This window comes from Pithys albifrons, chromosome 1, assembly GCF_047495875.1.
Source record: "Pithys albifrons albifrons isolate INPA30051 chromosome 1, PitAlb_v1, whole genome shotgun sequence".
Taxonomy (NCBI): domain Eukaryota; kingdom Metazoa; phylum Chordata; class Aves; order Passeriformes; family Thamnophilidae; genus Pithys; species Pithys albifrons.
Genome location: NC_092458.1, coordinates 109,936,726 through 109,959,227, shown reverse-complemented (window position 1 = coordinate 109,959,227; position 22,502 = coordinate 109,936,726). Strand labels below are relative to the sequence as shown.

At 39.8% G+C, this 22,502-nt stretch overlaps 1 protein-coding gene across 2 annotated transcripts in view; it reads left to right on the top strand.

Annotated features, from left to right (window-relative positions):
- Positions 1-22,502, top strand: part of GBE1 (1,4-alpha-glucan branching enzyme 1) — a 156,152-nt gene that overhangs the window by 721 nt on the left and 132,929 nt on the right. The gene's annotated exons all lie outside the window — the stretch shown is intronic.

Below are 22,502 nucleotides of genomic sequence, written 5' to 3'. Positions count from 1 at the left end.
TTCCTTCAGGTACTGGAAGGCCACAGTCAGGTCACCCTGAAGCTTTCAGCAATTCCTCTTAGGAGAGATGCTTCATCACTCAGTTGTTGGCCTCTGGGTTTGCTGGAACAGGTCAATGCTCCTCCTGTACTGGGAACCCCAGATGCATCAGTACACGAGGGTGTTGCGCCCAGCCATTGTCGCTAATAAAAGTGTGGTAATCCGTAAATGAACTGCCCTGAATCTCATCCTTCTGGAGAATTTTCCTGCAGGCATGTGTTTTGAGATACCCCTGAACTGCCAGCTCAGCTGTTCAGCAGACCTGCAGTGGGTGAAGTAGCAGAGCATGCGTTAGGTCGGTGCCAGGTTGCCGCTCCGAGCATCCCTTTTTTTTGTGCCTCTCGATGGGAACTGTTACACCAACGCTCTGGCCAGGGCCTGGGCGAGGGCCTGCCAGCAGCAGCTTGGGCAGAGGCGGCCTGTGTCCCGCAGAGCCAGGCTGTAGGCCTGGAAAAGCTGCTGAAGCCTCACCGGCTGATTGAACACGGCAACTGGGAGCTTTTATGCTGCACATTTATATGTTGTTCTTCACTAGCAGTACTCTGATAACAAAACTAATTGTAATACTGAGCAATGCCCTGTATCCCAGAAGTCTGGAAAAGTCTGTATATGTGTGTAAGGGATGCAAGAGGGAATTTAGGAATCTGATTTTTTTTCCCCTGCCTAAAGTCTGGCTTTTTTTTCTGTTACTGTATTCTACATGTTTTAGCACTACTACGTGTCCTGTGTAGTTGTGGTATTGAGTAGTGGTAAGGCTAGATCTTGTAAAATGGGATTAAGGATTGAGTAAACTATTTGGCTGACTTGCAGAGCATTTTCTCAAGCTGTAATCTCTTAATGACAGAACAACTAAGTGTTTTAAACAATGGTTCCTGACAAGCTTCTAGTCGTGCGTGTGGTGTTGTAAAACACCTAATTCTTTCAGTGGGGTGCCAGAGTGTAGGAATTCATAAGTGGGCAGGTCTGGCTCTTAATAAAACCGTTCATTAAAACATTTGAGCTTTCCAAATGTGCCTGCCATATAAATGTTTGTGTACAATGGTGTTTGTATTTCTGATGATAGGATGGTTGTACTGAACACAGTGACTTTGCAAAATGTGTGTATACTTCTCAGGTTTGTACATCTTGAGCATAGAACTGGTCCTGTCCATATCTTGTCACTTTCTGGTTTCTAAACTTATAATTGGTCACTTGCCATGGAATTATTATGGAAACACATATAATTAGTTTACAATCATTAAGGAAAACTTTTGTGGTAACCTGTGATAAAGTGGATGTCTTCTAAGTACAAACAAGCAGTGCATCCTGCGTTTCATCCTGTGGATGGTGGAGAGTGCCAAGAAGGAGGAGTTGTAAGCACCGGAAAATGCCTGTTGCAATGCTCATTTCAGGTTCTATGAATTGTGATTGAGTCTGTATTCAATAGTTTCAGGTGTGTTTACCTGGAGGCCTTTCATCAAGAGTGCCTAGGAGAAAGTTTTGTAGCCTAATTGCTGCTTGTGAGAGGAACCAGTTCTTTAGGGCCTTCAGTATGTGGGATTTGCTTACTTATGTCTGGTTTCTGTGCTGGAGGAGGTGGTGAATAGCTCTGTTCAATGTGTCCATGAAATCCTCAGCAGTGTGGTGTTACATGTTCTTTATTGCAGACAGAAGGGTCCTGATGTGTTTAACTGGTGGCCGTGTGACCCCTCACTGTGGTTTGGGACTGTTGTTAAGTAAGCCGGTGGACTTTGTTTCCTACAACATATATGGTGTAGGAAAAGGCAGTGATGAAGCACCCTGGAATATGTGCTGTCAAGCAATTCTGTGTGTTAAGAGTTGATTGTCAGCTGCTTGCCACGCAGGACAGGAAGACTACAAATATATACTTGATGTAAGCAATTAATTTACTCTTGTTCCTGTAGTAGTTGGAGTTTCTTGTTGGCATTTGCAATGATATTGACCTTACTTAATATTAAACTAAATAATCAAGGACTAATGGAAATTTTATGGCTTATAGCAATAATATTATGTATTGCCTAGAGAAATAAAAATTGAGGATTTTGACAGAGGATTAAGGATGCTGGAGAAACAAAGCTTTTTAAATAGTTGTCTGTGAAGATCCTTATATTGTGTCTTGTGCAGAAACCCGTGAAATAGTCCTCTCTTTTTCTTGTTCAGTAACAGTTCTTATATAGAAGTGAGAGGAAAATGAAAGACTCGGGGTTTATTCTTGGCAGTGACATCAGCAAGTTGCTGACTTGCCCTTTAGGCTTGAGTCTGTCTGCTCTTTTATCCATAGCACTGTATTCGCACGGCCAGATTATTGTTAGTGGAAAACTTTATAGTCATGTGCACTCATGACTATTGTGGGATGCACAGTTAACTTGATAATGATGTTTTATTCTCACATAGTCAAAACCGGACCATTTCTGGTGTTGGATTGGCTTGCTCAGGACCTTGTTGGGTTGTACTGTGTCTCTGAGGAGGTGCTTCTGAAGCCTCTCCCTGTGTTTCGCTACACTTATTCTGAAAATTTCTTTTCTTTTTAATACTGTAACTTGTCTTGTTGCAACTTTGTTGCCTCTGGTCTTTTTTTCCCTGAGTACCTTGGAGTACAGGGGCGGTCCCGTGGTGTAATGGAGAGCATTCTGGACTCTGAATCCCAAGGACCTGAGTTCCAGTCTCAGTGGGACCACCCCTGGCAGTTCAATGCCTCCCTGCCATCTGATCCTGTCAGATCTTGGATGCTCAGCAGGGTCAGCCCCGGTCAGTACCGGGTGCTGTGATTGTCCCGAGGACTTCCCTGTCACTGTCCAAGCTCGCTCGGCCGTGGCAGATGGACCTTAGGACTTAAACAGTGGGGCCAGTTCTGTGCACGCTGTGCCTCACCTAAAAAATCCACTGCGCAGGCTGGAAGGGCACACCCACATGGGGAGAGCCCTTCCCAAATCTTTGTTCAGGAAGTCTGGCCATACATTTGCATACCTTGGAGAACAGCCCAACTCATTGTTTTCTTTGGGCTCTCCCCCCACTTGTACCTTTAGGTGGCTTAAAACTGTAAGTGGGCATCGGCAACCCGTACCTCCTCAAGTTAGCTTTCTCATACCTAGGCCAAGGAAGCCCATCTCCCAGGTCTTACCTGTGTGCCATAGGTAGGAGAAGGCAGGCCAGGAATGAGAAGCTGCCTTTATGCAGAGGCCACAGTGTGTCCTTGCCTGTCTGTATGGCCAGACTTCATGAATGAAGATTTGGGAAGGGCTCTTTCCACGTGGGTGAGCCCGTCCAGCCTGCTCAGTGGATTTTTTTAGGTGAGGCACAGCGTGCGCAGAACTGGCCCCACTGTCCTAAGGTCCATTTGCCACGGCCAAGTGAGCTTGGACAGTGACAGTGAAGTCCTTGGGACTGTCACAGCACCCGATACTGACCGGGGCTGACCTTGCTGAGCATCCGAGTTCTGACAGGATGGGATGGCAGGGAGGCATTGAACTGCCTGGGGACGGTCCCACTGAGACTCAAACTCAGGTCCTTGGGATTCAGAGTCCAGAATGCTCTCCTTTATACCACAGGACTACACACTTCTATGCCTTAAACAAGTGTAGACTTCTCTTGCTGAGGTTCACGTTGGCCTTTCCTACCCTGTGCTGTGCTCCTTCACCATCGGGACGGTGACCTTGTCTGCATTGCAATGTGCTTAAAATACTGCAATCTTTGTGCATTGTTTTGTTCTTTCTTTTTCTTGGAGGGAGGGGGTTGCGGAAGGATGGACAGGCCTTAGTCACATCAGCGTGGATTCTACAGTAATATGATTATACTGATTCATCTTGAGAATTGCTAAATTCATAATGAAATGAATCATGATGTTGCCTCAAGTTCTGAAAATTTTCCTTTTGCTTTCAAGGACTGTCTCCTTCAACCTCTCTTAAAGTGCAAATTCATACTTTAGGCAGGGGACTCTTTCCTCTCTTTTGAGAAACACTGAATGAGTGCTTAGATGGGAACAAAGGGTTCCTCTAAAGAAATAATGCCTAAAATGTGATGGCAGGACCCAGTTATGTCCTAAGCATGGAGTGTGGACTGGCATAGTTCAGTGAGTGACTACTAGGAAGAAAGATTTCTGGTCACATTCCCTTTTGAATACTTTGTCACACCTGGGGATGTTGCAAGTTGTATCATGGGGAGAATAGAAATCTGTAATTTTTTTTTCTCTGAATGTCTGAATTTCACCCTGTATTGAGGAGGGAGCGTTTTTTTGGGGGAAGGGGAAACTGAGTGTATATATAGTGAACCATTCAGCCTTGACCCAAATGCACACTCTTCAGATCTCTAAACAAAAATCTAATTAAAAAAATAACAACAAAAAACCCCAACATCCTCAAGTGATAGTGTTTATGTAAGATATCACTGTGCTACATTTTTGACCATCTGTGATATGTTTTCCCACAAGTATTGTAATAACTCCTGAGTGTTATTTATACTAAAGACTTTGTATAGTTTAGTATGTATTTTTAGTGTTTTATGTCTTGGAGCATAATTGGTTCAATTAAAGCCATTAATGCCTGTGGTGTAATTGCGTTTCATGGAATTACAAACTGGTGTTAGAAAGTGCTGCCCATTAGAATTTTCTGCTATAACAATTGTGCATGGCTTATTATATTTTACCAGTCCCTGCAATTGCCTCTATTCTACTGACTAGGTAGTCCTTGATGGGAACTTTTTATTTTGAATAGTTTAATTTATATAATAAGAAAAAATGTACCAATACATAGCTTCAGTCTTTATCTTCAAACAGCACTAATTTGTTCAACTAGATAAACTGCTCCCCGTATTGCTTGGTCATGTGTGTGGGTTGAGAGAGAAGGTCCCATTGCTTCTGAAGTGTTAGTGAGTTGAAGATGGGAACATCTACTCGGTGGCTTTTGTAGCTGTGTCAGTTACCAAGATATCTATCCATTGGTTCAAAGGTTTCTAGTAGTGTTCTTGAATCCTTCCACTCTTACAAAAGGGAAGTACCCTCCATTCTTCCATTTGTATCTCCCATTTTGTATCTGCCTAATGATTAATGCTGCTTTATGGTTTTGGTTTTTTTTAACTGTTTCAAAGATGCAGATTGGTGTGTATTTGACTGAGGTATTGAAAATGAAGAGGTGTCAAGTTTGATTTGATAGGGCTGAGAAGGAAGGCAGCTGTTGGAGTCTAGCATATTTGGGAATGGGAGTTGAAGAGTAACCAAGAGGAAATACTAGTTTTAAAAGGAAGATGAGGAGGGAAGAAGGACTGGAGTGTGATCTGTCACAAATTAATACAACTACTATGTATCATCAGTGTAGGAGAGCCATGCTGTTACCTCAGAAAAACTGGATTTTCCTTTTAGGTTTGTCTCACACAGACTGTTGTATTAGTTGTGCAGAACTACATATTTATGAAAAACAATGCCATGTATAGCTTTGTTTTTATTGGTTTTGGTGTCATCTCATGTTCAGTAAACTTCTGTTGTTTCTACAACCCTGATAAATTGACTATATCCTTCTGCATTGTGGTACTCTCTAGAATGCTCATGTGTGTTCAGATTCCTAACCCTGGCAAGCAGAGCTGGCTACATTGCTGATGACCTTAATTTTTAAGTGTGTGAGGAAGTATTTACGTAGACCAATGTGCATCTGGTATGTACCTGACTGGGTGTAGTCCTCATCAAAAGATTCAAGTTGCCAGTTGTGTTAAGTTGCTTACTTTATAAAAAGGCAAGAAAATATTAACATGTAGGTATTACATTTTGTTGGCAAAGCAGTTGCCTCTGCATACAAATTAAAACTTAGTACCCTCTGCAAAAAAGACTTGAGGCCCCTTCAGTTTTGTTATGTAGTGTTAACATGTCTGAGCACGTTGAATGGGCTTTCAGAATTTACCTGGAATTTTAAAACATGATGTGACCAAGAATCTGATTACTCTCTCATTATAATAGTGAGGAAAAGCTTTGTCTTACTGAATACTTTAAATTCAGGTATTTATGCATGTTTCTTTACTACTTCAAAGCTGTAAAGAAGGTGTTTTTATTATGGAGGACTGTCTTGAATTGACACCCTATCTCATGAAGATGCTTTTTTCCCCCTGTTCAGTTTCAATATTTATCTATAGACACTCATTTCCTTCCAGTCTCCCTGTTACCTTTTATTTACTCCCACTATACCTTCTAATCTTAGCAGTTCCTTCATCTTCTGTCTTCCACCAAAGAAGCTTCTTTTCACTTGTGCAGTGTCAGGGATCTAAAACCTCTCACTCATGATTCCGTTTGCTATGTATTTCTGAAACTTTGCTGTATACAGTTATTCATTAGGTTAAAAAGAAAATAATGTCTTGAGGCAAAATGTCAAGTGCAACAAGATCAAGTTTAAAATGTTTAAAACATGAGTTTTCTTCTGGAAAGAAATTATTCAGCAAAAAAAAGTTTCTTTGTAGAATATGGCTCCCTATTCCCTAAATATTTGACAGTGTGACATTCTTGTCGCAATTCATGTTAAGGAGTTGAAGGGCAGTTATTAAGCCTGGTTGCTGACCATACTGGAAAGAGTAGGCCTCCAGGATGCTGCCCTTGGAAGCACATGATGCCATGAGAGACCCCAGCAAAGCAGGACTCTGAGCCAAGTTAGTGTGGGATAAGATAAAAAGTGAAAGTCCTTTAACATCAGGCCTAGGGCCCACAGGAATACATATCGATGCACCTCGAACACTGATTTCTATGGCTTTATAATACTGTCTACCCAATCCCCAGTTCACACATCTCTCAGTCCAGCCCCATCCTGCCCCTGGTCACACCTCCTCAGGATTTGAGTCTGGGCTCTTGGAGCTTTTCCAGTGTTCTTAGACCCAAGGTTGTTGGCTCATGTTTATATCTCATTGTGATGGCCTTTCTGATATTCTTCAGCTTTCTACCTTGGAAACAAGACTAAACAACTAAAAGAATTTGAGCTACTGATATGTGGCATAGGTTGGCCTGTATAACATTGAACTTGAGCTGTTAGAAATATTAGCACACTAAATCTGCAGTTTGCTACAGTTACAAGTACTTCTAAAATCTATAAAAATGAAAAAAATCAAAAAATCAAGAACTCTTTAGGCATTACACATTACCAATGAATGTTATCTGGACACTATTTGCAATTCAATTTTAGGATAAGTCCTTGATAAAATGGATATCTAAGTATATGTCAAAGAACTCAGGTTAACTAGTTCTCATATGAGAATGTGTTGAAATTGTTCCATTAATTTGGATGTTTCTAGTACTAAACTTGTTACCTATTCTCTTGATATACTTAACAACAAAAAAGTCTTGCTCACAGTTGTTTAGTCACGCAGCTCTGATTCCCTTGGATGATGTTACTTAAATGTAGAGATAGCTCTGATGCTTGATGCTTCACACACTCCTTTTTCCTTTGGAGCTGTTCTTCAGGCATAATATAGTTTGGTTCCCTTGTGTCCTCGCTGTTCTGTTGCGTTGTGCTGCCTCTCTTAGTGTTGGTATGTCTGCCCTTGTGCTTGGTGATAGAGAAAATAATTTCAGAGTAGAACATGAAGTTCCACTAAGGGTGGACCTACTGTCTCCAGACTAGGGGTACCACTGCTAAAGTTGAAAAAAGTTGTAGCCTATTTGTACAAAAAGAATTGAGTGATCCTTCCCCTGTACTCTGCATTGGTGAGGCCACACCTTGAGTGTTGTGTTCAGTTCTGGGCCCCTCAGTTCAGGAAAGATCTTGAGGCGCTGGAGCGGGTCCAGAGAAGAGCAACAAGGCTGGTGAAGGGACTGGAGCACAAGTCATATGGGGAGAGGCTGAAGGAGCTGGGGTTGTTTACCTTGGAGAAGAGGAGGCTCAGAGGTGACCTCAGCACTGTCTAGAACTACCTGAAGGGAAGTTCTAGCCGCATGGGGGTTGGTCTCTTCTCCCAGGCACTCAGCAATAGGACAAGGGGGCATGGGCTTAAGCTCTGCCAGGGGAAATTTCAGTTGGATATCAGAAAACAATTCTTTCCAGAGAGAGTAATCAGGCATTGGAATGGCCTGTCCAGAGAGGGGTGGATTCACCTTCCCTGGAGGTTTTTAAACTGAGACTGGTGGTGGCACTGAGTGCCATGATCTGGTAAAGGGACTGGAGTTGGACCAGGAGTTGGAGTTGATGATCTCAGAGGTCTTTTCCAACCCAATTGATTCTATGAGTGATGGTCAGTCACACAAAATTTACTGTGATGTGTATAGTTCAAGGAATAGATAATGTGAGTTTCAGCCCTTGTTACATGAAATGGTCTTTCATTCATTGAGTGATTTGTGTGTCCCACAGTCTTTAAAGGGAGATTGGGATCTGAATTCTCCCACTTACAAGTGGTTCTGGTATGAGATGCAAAAGTAAGGATGATATCCTTTACGGTAGGAATAGAAAAGTGAAGGAAACCTGCCAAAGTAATACTTCAGGAGAGTATGGACTTCAAGTCTATTAGTGTTTCATTTTTAATTCCTCTTCTTCAAAACCAAACTCCACCTTTTTTTTTGTCAAGAAAAGGCTTCTAGAAATGTGGATAAGCTAATATACAAAATCAGCCTTGATTGACCTTGAAGGGTGGTTTCAAATCTGTGGGACTTGAAGAGAACTAATTCTCTACTTCTGGATGATGTTTTACGAGCTGATCTTCATTTGTTCTTATCCTCCTCTTCAAAAGGGAGCTGCTAGGGAAGGCTGTTTAGAAGACCTTGTTTGGGGACAAGTGAAAAATAAACTGTTAGTGCTGATCACACATGTCAGTAGTTTATTACAGCTAGTATGTTTTTTTTCTTTTCTATTAAAAAAACAAACAAACACCAAAACCCCCCCAACAAACTGCATTAGATGGTAGCCGAACTGTGTGCCAACTGTGTGCAGGTCAGACTTTTGTTTTGAGGGCACTTTGTTTTTCCTGGTGTGTCCCTGATAGGCAGACTATGTTGGTGTACAGGATGTGTCCCTCCAGGCATTCCCTATGGTCACATGTGAATCTGTTGTCACCATCAGATCTAAGCTTTTGGTTGTATAAGCACTTGATAAGATGATTTGGAGGAAAGGCAGGAGGGTCAGGGGGGATCGTCAGAGAGACTCCTATTAAAATCATGCTGCGTTTCTGTGTGTTTTAAATGAAAACACGCTGCACTACCACAACTGTTTGGTAATTGCCCGTCTAGAATGTATTCACTGCATGAACATAGGAGTCAGCAGCTCATTTTAGCAGCTTTAGGGGGCATCCTGATTGTGCTGTACCTGCTATCCCAGCAAAAAAAAAAAAAAAAAAAAAAAGTTTAATAAATTCTCTTATGTGTCAGGCTCAGTCAGATACCTTGTGTATTTTATGCTGTCTAAAAGGTGCTTGGACATCCCTCCTTGTATGCCAGCAACTCTGGTACAGTTTTTTTTTGTCATTGTTAGATACCTGTTAACATAATTGTTTGATACTATTGTAGTGTATATCCGCAGTATAAATGTTCCTGGTTTGATGGGATTGCTAACCTGTAAGTTAATAGATGCTTTCCATTCTAAGAAAAAAAATTCCATTTCTGTCATAAGAAATTATGCAACTTGGATCCTTTCAGAAAGGTTTAATTTGCCCTGAATAAACAGCTCTTCCTGACAAATCCTGCTTCTGTAGGAAATTGTTGAAGTTTATTAGGAATAGGAAGTGTTGAATGCTGCTTTGGTTGCCAGCTTTATTTGAGAAAATTTGGGCAGCACGTAAATGCTTTTACAATAGTTCTGTATTGTTGAACAAACAGTAGCAATGCCTCCATAGAAGTGTTTGTGAAACAGTTGATGTGATGGTTTGGGACAGGAGCTGGTGCAGGGGCTCTCCAGAGCTTAGACCTAAAATGACCTTTTTCAGAGGTAGAAATCAGAGAACAATCTGTATACTTTGTATATCAAGGTAAGACTTAAGGCAAATAAATACTGTGTCTGTTTTCAAATCCTTCCTCAGTTTGTATTTTGAAGGAATTTGTCATATTGTGTTACCTCTCATGTCCCACCCTTCTGCCGATGCCCCCAAAACCACTTACTATGCTTTGGAGAAAGGCAGGGGAAATGAGGGAAAATCCTTCTTGGTAAAGAGAGGAAGGAACAGAGCTGAAAGAAAGACAAACTTTACCACTTCAGGGTCTGCTTAGACTGCAGCTGTTTTTGAGAATATTAAAAGAGTAGAGAACAAGTTAAAGCTTCTGCGTGTTGAATGAGCCAGGTGATTCAAATCTACTGTCGGAACAAACAAATCCTCTCAGCTGACATGAACTCCCACACTTTAACTTATTAACCGTTGGAAGGCTTATGGATAATCATATATTTTAATATATTTTAATAATATATTTGATGTATAGTGTTGGTGGGTTGGTCTCTTCTCCCAGGCACTCAGCAACAGGACAAGGGGGCACGGCCTCAAGCTCTGCCAGGGGAAATTGAAGTTGGAGATCAGAAAACAATTCTTTCCAGAGAGAGTGCTCAGGTATTGGAATGGGCTACCCAGAGAGGGGGTGGATTCCCCATCCCTGGAGGTTTTTAAACTGAGATTGGATGTGGCACTGAGTGGCATGATCTGGTAAAGGGACTGGAGTTGGACCAAGGGTTGGACTTGATGATCTCGGAGGTCTTTTCCAACCCAATCGATTCTATGATAATACTTTTGAGCAGTAAATAGTACATGTCCAGTTTTGTCAATAGCATAGGTCTATGAACATGTATGTGATGCTTTCAGTAAAGCATAGTCTGTTGGAAAAGGTTTTTCATTTCCATTTCTTTCAATAGGGATCAAATGTGTTCTGTAAATTTTTATTTTCACTTTAAGAGGAAATTCTTAAGAAAAATACAGCTAAAAAAAAACAGTGTAAGAATATCTTTAAATCTTTTGTCTTGCAAGTGATATGGTGGCTGTGCCTTCTTCTCCCTTTGGTCCAGTCTTTATGAGGCTTAAAGAGTTGTACAACTTAGCCCATGTTCTTTTTAGTTAAAGTGCTCTGGTTAGCAATAGTTTCCAACAACAGCAGGTACTTGTGGGATACTGAACTAATTTCAGCATGTACCATGAGGAGAGAAATAATCTCTTCATTGGGAAGTGAAGAGATTATTATTACTCCAGAGTGATGGGGAAGAGGGTGGAGCAAAGCATAAACATTTGGGTTAGACAATTTGCTTTGTCTCCATTGTCCAAACAACTCTTGATTTGCTTTCCAGGAAAGGGAAAAAGAGGCCTTACAGGCTGCAAGGGGGAAAATCTGGAGTGGTAAAGAGTTTAATAAGGTCGATTAAGTTAGGAATTTGGTACAACGAACAGTATCAAGAAGGTTTTGTTTTAACTCTTTTCTCCCTGCCCACACATGCAACCCCCCCACAAGTCTCTCTCTGGGAAAAAAGGCAGAGGGGGAGGGCATCTCTGAAGCTGTTTTTAGTCTGTGCAAAATTCAGAGTAGTTGTATTTTACCTCTCAATGTTCTAAAGTTTTTGAATTGAGTGTGAAAATGAGCTTTTCCTTTGCTGTACAGCTTTTCGTGCATTTCCCTCAAAGGCCACGAAAGTATTAATTGCACTTTATGTACTAATGTACACACAGAGCTTCTCTTGGAGTTTTAACTAGCCTGTGTGTAAATCCAACATCCACTGGAGTTCCTTGGCAAGCTGAACTATGGCTTATAGAATTCATTGACTTAATCTATAGCATATTTGATACGAATTTTCTAACAAGAGTTCTTTAATGCTTAATTTTATAAACATCTGGGAAGTTTTTTTCAAAATATTGCTGCTTTATTTTCATCCTGTTTACAACAATTGGAAGGTTTTTAAGGAAAAACAACCTATTAGGCCCCTAACAGTCTTTTCTTTAAATAGCAGCACTACTATTAAAAAAATCTGTTTGCTATTGGAGTAATTTGAATGTGATTATGATGATTAGTTCTTTCAGACAGAAAATTATAAATAAGACCTGTTAGCATTTGAATATATTTGCCAAACTTTTTTTCATTTTCTTGGTATTATGAAAATATTCTGGACAGAAAAGTTGATTCTAGTTACTACATGTGCTAAAATAAATAAATGTATGAGTTAATTAATCTGATTAATTATTATTTCACTTAAACACTCTAAATTAACTAATGTAACTCAAAGCTGAAGACTACCCCTTTATCCCTCTCCTGTGCCCTCAGTTTTAGATGCCACGTAGCTGATGGCAGGTTTGTGTAGAACTTTCCTTAAAAGTTCAAAACCCTATTTATTGACTCTGACATGATGCTTTTTTTTGTTTTGTTTGAGAAAGGGGCCTTGGATTGTAATAGCAGTGTCTGAAAATGTAATGTATCAAATATGTGTTTGTTTCATGGTGCTGGGATAGACCACAGTTGAAAAGCTCCAGTTTGCAGAAGGGCTGGATTGGGAGAGGATAGAGAAGTCAAGTACCAGACTTCATCTGTAGAGTAATATTGCCATGTACTGATCTTATATGGGGAAATTTGGCTGTGTTACTTGTATGCAAACTCTACCCCTCTCTATCCCCAGAGTTTGCCATGTAGTGAATGCTGATTTACAGTGTGAACTTGCCTTTTCTCTGATATTGAAGGTATTTTGTTCCAGAGACAGGTCTAAGCATATTTTTAGGACTGAAGATGGCACATATGCTAGTTTAAAATTTGCTTTGTCCTCACAGACTGTTGTGTTGTCCTCCAGCCACTTCCCAGGCAGTGACTGGCTAGTCAGGCTCTAACCTTCAGTCTTCCTAATCCAAAGTTGACATCCAAACGCAGCAGATGCCACTAGCTTCTCTTCTGCAAGGCTCCTGGTGCAGTGTCTCAATAGCTTTCATGCATGTATTGTTTAAACATAAACTGTTTAACTTTCTTGTTGCTGGTAAGTTCTTAAAGGCAGTGAAAGACTCAACTTATAAATCTGGCTGTTCAAAAATACTCATTTTTCTATTGAGGAAAACAATCTGCTGCTGTTCCCATGAACTGCTAGCAGGTTGGGAAAGTAGTATTTGTAGTACAGAAATTAACATAGTCCTTTACACCTTTAACTGGTAGATGATGTCTGCAGATTCTAAATGAGAAGAACTAAGGGCACACTCCATTTGTGTGTGGAGCTGTGTGTATTTGAGCCACAACTTGTGAATTCTGGAAGGATATGAAAAGCTTTACAAAAAAGATTAGGTACCTAAAGAGAACTAATGATTATTCTCACTTGATAGTTTATCAAGTTTGGACCTAAGCAGGACATGGATGTCAACTATTTTAGCACAACCAGTAAACCAGGAATGTTGGTACTGCACAATAACAATGACTGGATTGAAGCTTCTCTGCCTTCTGAATAGGATCTCTTCTGGAGCACAAAGTTATGGACTGAGGATTGTAAGATAAGGGGCGATGTCTTTGAGTGTGGCACTCAGCCACTGTATTTTAGCTAAGCAATTTGGCTTTTTGCTCAGCAGTAAAGTGGTATAAACAATTACATAAACTCAATTTCTTTAACAACAGAAGAAAATGTTTCATCAGAGATGTGGACCTCTGAGTTGCAGGACAAAAAAGTAAAGCATGACCTTCCCTAATATCATAAGTACTGTACTGCCATCAAAGTACACATCAGACTGAGCTTTCAGCAACAGTCATGGTTCACTTTGAGTGGTTTCCAGCTTAAAATGGGGGTATCTGTGAGTGGCAATTATGTCCATTAAGTATCATTGTGGACCACTTTGACCATAATGACTTCTGACAAAAACATGCCCCAAGTCCTCCAGAGGTAGGAAATACCAAGTCTGTCAAGATATGTTTTTTTTTTTCAGATATTCTAAACAGCTTATTTGTCCTTACTAGTGTAGATCAGCATAGTTTGCTGTAAACCCAAGTAGCTGCCAGTTGTTGTTGTTCATAGAATCATAGAATGGATTGGGTTGGAAAAGACCTCTGAGATCATCAACTCCAACCCTTGGTCCAACTCCAGTGCCTTTACCAGATCATGGCACTCAGTGCCATGTCCAATCTCAGTTTAAAAACCTCCAGGGAAGGTGAATCCACCCCCTCTCTGGGCAGCCCATTCCAATGCCTGATTACTCTCTCTGGAAACATTTTTTTTTTGATATCCAACTCAAATTTCCCCTGGCAGAGCTTGAGCCTGTGCTGTGTTGTTCGATTATAACGGTGTTTTCTCACAAATGCTTAGTCAGCCCTGGGGTATGGGTTGGATAATCTTTGCATCCTTTGTTAAGGAAACCAAAAAAGGGAGAGATTGAAGTAGAGAGTCCACAGAAAGATGCTTACAAAGTGATTGTACAGTTAGTGCAGTTTATAAGTGTGAGAGCATGCTTACAAATACATCTGGACTAATGCAATAATGCAAATTGCTGCTGGTGCCCACCCAACCCAGACAGAACTTGGAGTGATGAATACCTTTGTGTAGTGGCATCTCAATTAAGGACTTTTGCAGCAAAAAAAAAAGATATTGCTCACCAGTACTTTTTGCTAACACACAAGAATTTCTAATGTAAACCTGGTTTTAGAGCAATGCTCTTCACATTTGAAAAGATTAGAGACAGCTTCCAGGTAGGCTTGCCTAAGTCCTATAGATGGTGCTGGAACTGACTGAAGTACAAAGTTTGACACCACACTTGTGCAACTTGTGGACTTTACCAAGAGGAGACATTGAACTTCAGGTGTTGGGTTCCATTGATTACTGTGGGTTATCAGTTTCAAAGGCTGCTCTTGTACTGTTGACTCTTGTCAGCAGGTTATGTATGTAATGGCTTGTTTAAATAACTGTAAAAATGACACGGAAATTTCTCCACATTTCTTTAATGCTTCGTGACATTTGTCTAATACAAGCCATGTTTAGTCTGTGTGAAGAAAAGCAATAGGACAGTAGTAAACTGTAGTGACTCTTATATTTATTTGACATTTTTCCAGAGTAATGCTTGTCTGTCCAGTCCTTGCTTGTTCAAAAGAAAGTCAAGACTCTTTGTTATGCTGTTTCTTTATTCAGTTTTCTAAGTTTATTTTGATTCTCTTTCCAAGGCTCTTGTGGGTTGTCTGTCAGAACTGTAAGAAATCCAGGGATTTGTCAGAGGGGAGAAGGCTTTCAGTCTCTGGAGCCTTTTCTGGCATTCATTCTGTTAATATTACTCCATGATAGGTGTCAGACAACCTGGTGCTTACAGTCCTGTCTGTTAGTGTTAAATACAGGCAGAATGTATAGATGTTGAGTTGAATAAGTATCTGTTTTATCCCTTGCTGTTCCATAAATTACCATAGTGATGGCAACTGGTTGAAGAAGCAGCAGGAGAATAAAGGCTAGAAATGGCTGGTGCTGTATTCTGGTGTTTGTGAGGATTCCTTTTGGTAGCATTACTCCTGGTATTTCCAGTGAGTGCTGCTAGTTAGAGCAAGATAATACATATCTGTATCAGAGAAACAGTGACATAAAATTCCTAAATCAACTTTTTTTACCAGCATGTTGGAATGGTTGGAAGCTGATCCTTGCTTCTGGCACAGTGAAACATAATTTTGATATGATAACTCCAAACCCCAGCTTTGTTTCTGATTGTGCAAAAGCATAAGTGATGATTGGGAGAAAAATAAGGATAAGCAGGTTTTTTTTGAGGACCACAGTTCTTGTGACAAAGAAACTGTAACAGGAAAGTAGGAATAAACTGCAATTTGTGGCTGGTTTCCTAATGTCTTTCATACCTCCTAATGGTGTACTTAAGTAAAATTTTTCAGATGTGTGGGTATTTTTATTTTAAACGAGAAAGTTCTGAGTTTTTCTGTGGAGATATGGGGTGTTGTGTGGTGTGGTTTTTTTTTTTTTTCCTTCAATATATGTCTGTAGTGGATTAGCTTTCTGAATCTGTTTTGCTGAAGTTTTTTATTCTCAAATGTCAGTGTGAAGCAAGTACTCCATCTCCTGCAGCTTGCAAATGACTTTTCTGGCTTTTTAAAGCCTTGTGCAGAACAGGTAGACCACGACTTGATGTTTCATGAACAGCACTGTTGGAGAAGATGGGAAGGAAGTGAAAAGTGATGGTTAAGAATTCTCTGTGTCTCGCTCTGCTTCACCAAGGTGGTGTTCTGCTGTGCTTTGCTTTTCCCTTTGGAAGAAAAGAGGCATTGTAGAAACCTTATAATTCAGTGGGTTATGAGATTTCACCTTGCAGAAATCTAATACCCTGTAAGATGTAAAGAGGCATCCAGAAAACGGGAGAGATGGCAGTGCTGTTGTGCATGTACTTTGGTAATAAGTGCATCATTTGTTAGGCTAAAAGCTTAGGCTGAATAGTTTCTTTTTCTTGCTCTTTCTATTGATACTCTTTCATCAAATGATCCACTTGTAAATTATACAAGAATATTATGAAATTATAAAATCATAAGGAAGTTGAAGAGAATATTGTGGACTTGACAGAGGAACTCTGGAAAGGATCCTTTGATATGGAGTAAAGTGGGGAATATAACCAGGGGGCTTGTAGTTACCTGTGCATGTATTATGAGAAACTACAGACTTTAGAGGGGAAATAAAGTGAAACTTTGAGGACTGAAATACTTTTAAATAAATGTTTGTAACTCAACTTCTTATTAAGTGTTTGTCAGGCTGTGCTTTTCCCCCACTTCTTGAGCACATTTAAGAACTTGCTAGTTGGTGAGGAAAAAGTACTCTGTTCCAGTACTTCTTGATTTGTTTGCTTTGTCCTGCATAAGCAGAATGGTTTTTGGTGACTTTATAGTTGCTTCCTCTATTCTTTGCTCCAGGTATCAAAATTATGAAAATTGAATTTAGGGCCTATACAATATAGACCTTGCCTAATTGGGATTACATGTATGACCTTAATTGAAGGACAGTTATTTATTAAACATTATTGAAATTGTGTGTATCCCTGGCAACAAGCTGGTCAGTTGCAGTGTAGGATATCATCAGATTATAAATTTAGTGCTGGAGGTTAATTATTGACTTGAAAACCAGGATAAGTGGTGACCTCATAAAGGCAAAATATTAGGATACAGTTGCACCAATTACCATAAGATTCTAATATTCTTTGCTGCTTCTGCCTCTCATAATACAGCCAAAGCAAATTTTGGAATGGATGTATACAGTGGGATTTCCCACGCACACAGTGGATATTGTAATATAAATTTGAATTCCTGTTTGTCAAATAGCTTCATTTTACAACTTTTAGAAAACTTCATTGCCTCAACAGAAAGAAAATGAAAAGGTGTGGATGGTGTGAGAGCCAAGGCAAGCTTGGTAGCAGAAGGAAAAGGAGCTAGGAAATACATATTTGCAGACAAGCTCTAAGGGTTGTGATGAAATCTCAGGTTACGACCCTTTCAGAAAGTATCAGAGTTTGCTGTGTTCTGTTTTCCAGCTATGAAGTGCAAGTGTGTGGTGTGGTAGTTGTCTGGGTAGGATTTTTCAATAATAATTAGGGTGGTTATAAGATGACTGGAACAAACAGGTTGTAACTGCAACCTGTAGTATTGCTTTTCATGAATGTTATTGCAGTGACATGGTAATTGCAGCTCACATGAAATCTTAGTAACTTTTGTACTAAGAAGCAACTACCTGTTGCCTTTGCTGGCTCATTTCTTTGTGTTCTGCTGTGATGACTGATGAGAGAGATGGTCAAATGCAGGGAGATTAAATAATTGCATCATTACATTGTATCTATGTGAGCAAGATAGCTATCAACCTTCAGGTGGAATAATAGCATATTTCAGTGGCTCTTCACTAATTCTTACTGTTCTGATAGCCTGACTAGATATTGCTAAGAAATTTTTATTAGTAGGTGGGATCATGTTAAATTTCTGGAAATTAAGATAACTGTCAAATCTTAATACTTTCTGCATGATTTATGATGCAATTCTTATTGGATATGATAATTTCACTACTCCAGTGAACACTGTATATTATGGGAAATGTTTCTTGTTTGGCTGGGTTTTGGTAGAGTATAAACATGTCATACAATTCTCACAAAACAAACCTCTCATGCTTATTGCAAAAGTATCTTGAATGTAATTAAATAATATGAAATGTACAGACTTTTTGTGTGTTTTCAGATCATAACAGATATTTTGCATTGCATCTTCTGTTTGCTACTTACATGAGTTACCTCATTCATGCTTTTGCCTCCCACCAGAACTATTTTCTTGTAAGGATTTTTTGTGTACTTTTTACACGGGGAGCAATGTGGATTATGTGTTGTGGCTGTGCAAGCCAGCTCTTCATAGTCTTTGAGAAGTTTGGGGTTTTGAGGCTGATAATAAATCTTTCCTTTGCAAAATACAGAACTTGGGTAACTTACAAGGTAGTGCAGGAAATTCACTCCAGAGTGTTAATTACAAAAGAAAGAAAAAATATTTTGGACAGGTGGAAACTTAATAAGCAAATACCTAAATACTTCATAGTAATCTAGAACAGATTATTTTTTATTGTTCCTGTGGTGCCTGTGGTGGATCTGGGTTGTAAACTTTAAGAACAAGAGTGTATGTGGAGCAAAATCTGTCTGATCCTGTGTCATTGCTATAACTTCTAATATTTCAGTGTTATTAAGTACATCACTTGGAACATGCTGCATACTATTGAAACTTTTCAGGAGTGCTCATGAGTTTTCCTGAGTGCTGTCAGGGCTGAGGGACTAGAGCATACAGTCAGTTTGCATGGAGTCATACAGGTTGAATATAATGGAAATTACAAGTGCAAGTTAAATTAGTCATAATTTAAAAGAGCGTTTATTTTTCAGTCTTCAAAGCTATTAATGAAGTCAGATTAATTTGTCCAACTGTTTTCATGGTGTGTTCTTTGTGAATTTGGTGATGGGCTACTGTTTGTATGTGTGTGTTTTTTGTGACTTCTTTGGGGGAATGGGATTTTGTTTTGGTTTGGGTTTTTGTTCTCTGAATTTCTCTGTGAACTGTCCAAGCACTGAGGATTTTGTGAACTCTAGCAGTCAGCAAACTTTGAAATTCACTGAATAGTCTTGAAATAGCTGCCCTGGGTGCAAGTCAAACTTAGGTTTATTTTTGTTTCTGGGAGAACAAACCAAATAGGACATCAATAACTAAGTAAGCTGGGATAGTTTCTGTTGCTTTCAGCCCCATGCCCCTCTGCTTTCACTCCCCACCCTACCACCCCAAAAAAAACCCAAACAAGCAAACACTTGAAAAACCCACAAAACACTGTGAAAATTAGTTGCTATTTAGAATTTATTCTTAAACAAAATATAGAGGGTGCACAGCACTGAAATTTAGTCTAGAAAGAGGTAGTTGACTAGCAATGGGACAAGATTTAGCATTTAAGTTTAGGCCTTGCATTCTGTTTGGTAAGAAGTTGCCATGTCATGTTCACTGTCACTCATTTTGCCAAAGCAGATGCTTTGAAAGTGCTTGCATGTTTGCCTGAAAACTTGATATGTAAATAATGAGCTAAGTAAGGAACACCTTTTCTCTTTGTGCTACCTTAAACTTTTAGCAGAGTGGATTTGGTTCAGTTTTCATAGCTGTTTTTAGTGTGCATCTTGGCTTTGTGTGAGCTGTTTGAAATATCAGATTCATAAAATTGTATTGTGGACCCTTGTACTTATTTTGAGAACTATCTGGAGAAACGTAGCCCTGTTGCTTGGGGAGTTCAAAGCCTGGCTTTGCTCTAAACTGAGGTGAAGGGTCAGGAGGGAGGCCTTGTTGAAAGGGAAGGTTGTGTGCAAAGAGCAGGTCAGGTCCTGGTTGTCCTTGCTTGTCCTTTGCCCTGGAGTTTGGAAGTGCTGGGAATCTTTGCTGCCAAGGAGCTGAACGGGAGGGCTGGTGGTGAAGCTGTCTGGGCATTGTGTGCTGTTAAAGGGTTTAATAGAATGGTGTCATATAATGTGTGGAAGTTGAAATCTCTGTGTTGGAGTACAGATGTGAGCCTGCCATTCTCCCCCTCAGGTGTTTTGTAAGTGCAATGCAGTCCTAGCAACTCTTTAACACCACAACAAAGGGATGAATTAATGGTTTCAACTCTTTAATATTGTCCAGATTGATTTTTTTTTATTCATGTTTTTCATTAGATGCACTGATGTGCCTTCAAAATCTTGTTCATATTATGGATTTTACCTCTGTAAGCAATCTGAATATTTATTCCTAATTAGGAATAATTGATAACTTGAGAAACCTTTCTCAAGAAGTTGTCTGGCAAGTTGAAAACTTGCTTCATTCAGCTGTATTTTTTTTTAAATCATCCAATGGTTTATGTTGGAAAGGACCTTAAAGATCAAGTAGTTCCAACCCCACTTGTCATGTGTAGGGATGCCTTCCAGTGCATGTAAAGCATAAAAGAACATTTAGACCTGAAACTTGCCTATTATTCTCCTCACACTTACATGATACATACATCTTGTGCTGATAACTTTGAAGGAGCTGCTTCTGCTTCTGTAGCTTCTGAAGATTAGCTCAGTTGGTTAAAACTTAGTTGTAATAATGCCAAGGTCATGGGTTCAGTCCCCTGTGTGGGCCATTGACTTGAGTTGAACTCTATGATCCTTGTGGGTCCCTTCCAACTCAGAATAGTCTCTGTGTGTGATTCTGTGTGTGTGACTCTATATAGGACCTGAACTGTAATCCCATGAGCAGTGTGATACTTTGGATTTTGGAGAGGCTGCAGTTCTGGCCTGTGTTTACAGGTCTGACCTGTGCTAAGGGACTGGGAGAGAGAAGGACCCTTCCATCACAGCCTCTTGTCTGTCCCATGTGTTGCTGAAAGCTTTTTGTCATAACACAGTGCGTGTGTGTTGTGCCATGCATTGGAGCAACACACCAGGACTTTCTGAACAAAGGTGTCAGTAAACTTTGTCACAGTCTCCCACTGATGGTCTGTGGCTTAACATCAAAAAGAAATTTAAGAGTTCATTTAGTGTGCACATTCTTAAAGGCACTAAATGCTCAGCCCAGAAAAATGTGAGAATAATTATATTATTTTTTCTTAGAGTAAACAAATGATAGACTATTCAGTCTTCCTTCAGATCTAAAACTAAGGCAGATACATACTTACAGCTGTTTGCTGTCTAAGACTTTGTAATGCATGGGCCTGAAACTAATTCCAGTCATCAGTCTGCAGTGAGTCAAACTGTCTGATTCCCTCCCTGGTGATGCAGAGATATGTTGATCTGTGCTTTGCAAAGTAAGACAGACGTTAAACTACTTCCATGGCAGCAGCTGGGCTGTTTAGTCCATGTTTTTGTATGTTTTGGTGTTGTGGAATTCCTTTATCTGTGTGCATAAATACACAAACAAAGAAAATTAATGCAGGCTTAGGAGAGGTGTATGTAATTGCTAATGATCTAAGATGTATTAGAATGCTTTGGCATTTGCAGTGCTTGTCATATTTCTGTCATTATCTGCATCGTTGGTTTTATGTATCTCGCCATGTTCTTTGGGGTGTGATTTTTTTTTTGAGGTGTATTTTTGGTGTTTTGTTTTATAAAGGCAGAACTGGCTAGCTTCAGTATGAAGTATTAAATATTCCCACAAAAATTCTGGTTGAAGGGGACCTCTCAATGCTATTTGTCTCAGACTCCTGCTCAGGATCAGGTCGCTGTTGAATTGGGACTGGATTGTTTAGGATTTTGTTCTCTTGGGTGTCAAACTTACATCGAGATTCTGCATCTTCTCTAGAGCCTTGATCCTAAGAGAATATTTATTTTCTTCTGTCTAGCTGTCACCTGTCAATTTTTGCCTGTGTTTCACTCTCATTTTTCACTTTTTACCAATTCAGAAGACAATTGAAAAAACACTTCTAACTAGCAGTGCACAAGATTTGTTAGGAAGGAAAGAACATGCCTGTAGATGGTAATGTATGTATGTGTAGCCTTGTAGGAGCTGAATGTGAGTTCAAACTCTCCAGGAGCAGAAGAAAATGCTTCAGTATGCATTTTTGGGGGAGATTATATGCTGTTTCCAGATTGCAGATTTATTTATGCAGTAATAAATAGCCAAGCTACTCTGATGTAACATATACATTGTGATGAAAAAATACACACATTCCTTGTGTAGCTAACAATACTGTTTTTCTTCTTTGGTGCCTCTCAAGTATTTACCATCTTTATTCTTGGTATGGAGCTCATAAATGAAGATGTTAATTTCTTAGCAATCTGTGAACGTGTAAAGTTTTGGCTCATGGTTTTCCTCCTTTGTTATTTACTTGTGCTGGTGCATATCAAGCTGACCTCAAATAAGGAGGCTGTGCTGACTGAAGCTTTGGGACTCACCTGTTGTCCTGCTTGGCTTCAGTCTTTTCTTTGGCAGCTCTCCAGCCTGGGTATTGGAGCTAGTAATATTTTCTAGGCTTAGTTCCAGTAGAAGAGATATTAATTTTATGTTCTGTTATATGAGGTTCAGGCAGAAGAGGGGGTGTAAACTCCCAGATTTGCAGATAATCATATACATATTTATATTTTTCAGTCAAGACTGTAGTGCACTGCTTTTTCTGTTT